The following is a 5829-nucleotide window of genomic DNA, read 5'->3' on the forward strand; positions in this document are numbered from 1 at the left end:
AAACCTATTTTTATGGAGGATTGATTTTTAAAAAAAAAAACACATTGTACAGGCTTTGCTTGCTGACTGTAAAACTGTGTTAAGGACATTGTACCCCCTGTCACTCAATGTTCTCTATCCAAGGACACACATAATCAATTTGTGTTTTAGTTCAGTTCTACAACAACAACGAAATCATCTTTATAGATGTGTATGCTTTCAGTTGTCACAAAATGAAAGCTGTGTTTCTTTCTTTTTTAAATCTTAGCTGACGAAAACAGCATCACATTTACTCACCGAACACTAGAATTCAATTTTGGTCCTGAAAACATTTTTACTTCTGCTAACTTTAGAGGCACTTTTCAGTTTTATACTTCAAATATACAATTTTGAACTGTTATTAAACCTATATACTTTCTCAAAATTCTCTTTTTAACCCTGCCTTCTTCCAGCCCATTGACTGTCACTGTCTCAGCCCCTCTTTGGAGGCCCAGGCTCACAGGGATGCCGAGCCTCAGCTGACCAGGAGAAGGAACATATTAGTCAGGAGGCCTTAGCTGCTCAGAATTCCAGGTCCAAGACAAGACAGGCTGCACTAGATTTAGGATACAGTGAGCAGGGTGGATTGTGGATCTCTGGGTCCCCACTTAGCAACGCACTTCTTTCTTCATCCTCCTCACTGTGGAGATGTTTTGCCTCAGTTTCTGGAATTAACACCCCATGTATTTTGCATGGAATGAAGTCCTACTCTAAACACTGACTAACTTGGTTAGAATCCTGATAAGTATGAAATCAGATCATCTTTTTCATACAAGGAAGATTCTACTCTGTGTATCCCTAGGTGAGGACTGGGTCCTCCAAATGGGAATTGCTCTGGAGGTGGGGCAAAAGTAGATTTACAGTTGTTTGTATGGAAAATAATATAATAATTAATAAACACTATAAGAATAAACTCAGTGTTTTGCATATTTACAACTGTAAACCTACTTTTGCCTCACCCTGTAATATAGCCATTTATTTAAGTCTGAACGTGATCTCTACTTTGAGATCACAGCTGCCATACTCTTCAACTGCTATATTGGATTTGCTCATATATCACTGTTTGTGCAAAATAAGCGCAAATTGATGATTTGTCATTTTCATCCCAGGCCATTCTAATCTCAGTGAACTCTCATCAACTCCTACATACAGGCCTACTGCACCGTTTTAGTCAGCTCACCCTCTGACTTTCTCAGACAATTATTTCCTACCTTCTATTCTCTCCTGAAACCCTCAACCCCCACCCCCTTCTCACATGCAGATGAAAACTTCTTCATCCTCACATATTAAACCAGCAGCAAAACAGACAAAACACACCTGCTTCTATGAAGGTTTCAACTCTGCTTATTCTCTAGATCTTATTTCTTCTCATCTGTCCATCCTTCATCAAGTATTCTGACTCTATCTTGCGTTATTAATTTTTTTGTTGGATCTTTCAGTCAGCATGCAAATGTTTTGTTGCTTCTTTTATCTTAAAAAATCTTTCTTAAGACTATTGCCTTATTTTTCTGTCCTCCTTTAAAGAAGAACTTCAGTGGTCCAGATTTCCTGATTCTACTTTCATACTCACTGATGCTGTTTAGAAGTCACTGCAATCAAGACTTTATTTCATCCACTTTCCTAACACAGCTTCAGTCAATGTCTGCACTATACTTCTGGCAATGTTTCATCTTCAGTCTTTGTCTTATTTGACTTGTTAGGAACATTTTAAACATTCAAATGTGTTCTTCTTGAAATGCCATAGTTGGTCATTTGCCTTCTGGAATACCATGATTCCCTAGTTTTTCTCCAGCTATTCCAGCTATTCTCTATGTCCTGTAATCTCATCCAGTCTCATTGGCTTTAAATATGATCTTTATGTTAAGGACTTTAAAATTTCACTTCAAACTCAATTTCCTTGGTAAACTTCACATTAGCATAAGCAAAAGTCTTCACTGGGATAATGGTCTCAAACCAAACTCAGTCCCAACACTTCTCCTTCAGGCTTCCTTATTTTTTTAAACAGCACTCTCATTTATGTTCCATCATTCTTGGTGTCTCCTTTTATATCACATCCCACATTAAGTGCATGAACAAATTCTGTTAAAGCACAGTGCACATCTTACCACTTCTTGTCTCCTCCACTACTAGGAGACCATTCAAAGCCATTAATATCCTTACCTAGAACATGAGCAAAGTATCCACTCTAAGTTTTCACCACAGAGTAGTCATAGTAACCTCATTAAGACATTGAAGCTGATCAGTCCTTGCTTAATACCCTTCTGTGGCTTCCCATCAAACTTAGAAAACAATTTAGTACAAAATTGTACGGTTACAATTAGTACAGTTACATGACCTGGCCCTGGCTAACTCTCCATCAGCCTCTCTTACCCACTTCAATGTGAATAACTAATTACAGGTTCACGGGCCCCTGGCTGTTTCTCCAATCTGCCAATGTTCTTACCTCAGAACTTTTGCATTGAATGTGTTCTTTTCTTAAAATATTTTCTCCCAAGTATCTTCTTCCTGACTTCATTCAGGTCTCAAATGTTACCTCCTCCAAGAAGCTTTCCTAAGATATAAAGTTGAAAATAATACCTCATATCACAATCTATGTACTTGGATTCTTTATTTATTCCACAATCTATATCCTGAATTCCTTATTTATGCCATATCAGTTATCAGCACCTGTCACAGAAAAAATCAGTGAGCTATCAATTTTACTTTAAAAATCCAGCTTCATACAAAGTCAGCCTTTCACTCCTTACATCATAAAAACAAAAAACAAACCATTGAAGTAATTTTAAAAGTTTATTTGGGCATTGAGAAGGCGCAGAATGTGATTGACATTATCTTCAATCTGTCCCTCTTTTAAAGGGCATTATGTGAGAATGTTATAAAGCCTAAATCCACACTAGTGTTATCTAGGACAGTCTGGGAGATAAGTTTTAGAGAGAATAAGGGTATACTTCTCACATATTTTGACACAGAACTAATGGTATTTTTTCATATGCTAAATATGCTTACACTACATGCTAATAATCTCATCTCTAACCTATTCATCACACTCATATCATTCAGGTACAATTTGTTGGAAAATCTTGCATTTTATGGTTGAACTCATAAACAACTTGAACAGTATATTGAAATGATCATAGTCTCCTGTTGTGACAGGAGTATTAGCAGAGAAATATGTAGAATCTAAAAACCGGAGCTTGGGTCTTGGTTCCACCATTTACTCTGTCTGGGGTTCTGAGTGGGTTATTCCACACTACAGCCTCAGTGCTCTCCATGTTACAAAAGGAAAAAGGAGTAGATATTTTTGAGATACTTAAAAATGTGAAAACTTGGACATTAATAGGGATCTAAAATAAATCTTAACAAATTTTATGCTATATTTGTTGAATACAAATGATGGCATTCAACTGGCAACAACTATTTAGGCACTAATACATACACTGAGTATTTTATCACAATATAAGATCATAGGATTTTGGAAGGGTTAATATGTTTAGCAAGTCCTTATGTGACTATCATATACAAAGGCAATAATTATAAAAGGAAGAATCTGTTGCATATTCAAAGAATATAGGCTGGTACAATAAAATATACATATATAATTATTTATTTGAATAAGAATTTCCTTAAAGTAGCTTCAAATTCCTAATATTCCTGTATCAGTTACACCAGGCAGATTCCCAGCTAATAAGGGAATGATTTTAGTTTTACAAATTTCAGCATCTATACCCCAGCTGATGTCTGTCAACTCACCCAAAGTTGCATGATAAATCAGTGATAGATTAAAAATAAAAAGAAATAAGACTATAGCCTAGCATAAGCCCTAAAACAGAAATTTAATTTTTCAATCATTTTAACACCATTTGTCTTTACAAATGTTCTTATGATGTGAATATACCGTGTTCTCCCAATCTTCAGTTATGGAAAAAAGACCTCATATGATCCCAGTGAATATGTTCTATGTAGTTAGCTGACAAGTAGCAAAATCATCTTATCAATGAAAGAAAATGGGTAATCTTTAAAGACCACTAAACACAATATTAATTTTTGAAGTGAACCATCACAAAGCTAGCACACGTGTGACATGAAAAAGAAATTGTCACTTTCTAGAATGGCCCTTTTAAGTGTCTAGTGGCACACACAGACATAGTACATACTCTGTGACATGACCCTTCTCTGCCCCTTTTCTTCTTTTCAGAGGGTACTCAACGCATTACAAAGTCACTCTCAGCACCTTTGATGCTGCTATGGCAGATAATAGGTTTTTCTCTTTGGATATAAGAATTTTACTCACCTACTTACAGATTATGCTGTGGCTTTAAGGCATACAAAGCTGACAGCTACTCTAATTAGGATATACTCTTGAATTCAGGGAAACTCATACATTTGAGAGATGATGTGACCCTTTGGTGGGCACATCTAGCTTAAAGGATGATATTCTCATGATGCAATTTATTAACCTATTTTCTTCTGTTCAAATATACCCTTGTTTGGAGTCTTGAGAACATTAGCATTTACCCAGGAAATACCATTTTTTCAGCTTGGCTTGATAATCAGTTCTGCCACAAACAACACTAAAATTAAAGTGACTAAAATGCAGCTTCTCATTTACCTTACACATTGGTACTTTTTCCATGGTATTTAGTGTTGTGATTTCCATTTTAATGTCTTACACTAAAACAGAGTGAGCTGATGTAGTATGCAACAACAAAGGCATTTTCTTACATGCAGGCTAACTATCTCATACTTTTCTTCAATTTACAACTTCCTCTATTTGGATAATCTAGGGAAAACCTTTTAGATACTTGGCCTGACCTAAAACATAAAGGAGGAAAAATTCCATAACTAATCACATGTCACTATGAAACATCTTACCTCCAGAACACCATGGCTGGTAGCTGATTTCATGTTACCTCCCCCATCACTGTGGACTACCAACACAAAGGCAAGCAGAACTTCAAATTCTCTGTCTTTCCTATCTCCCTCTCTTTTCATTACAAGTTACTTTTTCTATATTCTATCTTCTCCAGACCCTCTTTCTCTCAAGAATTTGAGAAATTCATTGTTCCAAGGTAACAAAGACTAGTGATACCCTACCTAAGAAACACTGACATATTAGTATTAAATGCCTTCAGTTTGACAGCTAAGAGGAAAGTTCAAAAGTAAAATTTCAGGAATTGAAGAAGTGAGGAAAGGGAAATATGTGTGTTGAGGGGGAGAGGAGAAGGGGCTTCCTCAGTGGTCTTCAGACTACACTGTATATGGCTGTGCATAAACTGTCCTTATTTATTTAGGTTGTAAGGCAGCTGGCAGAAGCTACAACATGCTTTTTTAAAGAGAAACTTTGATGATATCAAGCAATAAAACCCTCTGCTCTTTTGAGAACATGTGAAATGCAGCAAGGGTGGAAGCTGGGAGACCAGGTAGGAGACTACCTTATTAATCCAGAGGGCAGATGGTGGAGATTTGTGCCAGTGCGTTAGTGGAAGAGTCAATCATGTCTCCAACACTTCCGACTGAACAATGGAGAAGAGATTTGTCACTTGTGAAACTAAAAGAAAGGAGTGGAAGTGAGAGCTTTGCAGTTGGAAGACCAGAATTCATTGCTGGGTGTGCTAATTTTGAGCTTCTTAGACTATCAGACATTCAAGTGCAGGTAGCTGGATACAGGGGGCTGGAACTGGGAGAGATAGCTAAACAGAAGATGTAAATTTAGGAGTCATCAGCATATAGTTGGCATTTCAACACATAAGACAGGATGTGATCACCAAATACTATGTGAGTTTAGACAGAAAAGTGAAGTCAAAATTCTGA

The sequence above is a fragment of the Phyllostomus hastatus genome, unplaced genomic scaffold (genome assembly GCF_019186645.2).
Source record: "Phyllostomus hastatus isolate PE091 unplaced genomic scaffold, TTU_PhHast_1.1 phas_contig_159, whole genome shotgun sequence".
NCBI lineage: Eukaryota > Metazoa > Chordata > Mammalia > Chiroptera > Phyllostomidae > Phyllostomus > Phyllostomus hastatus.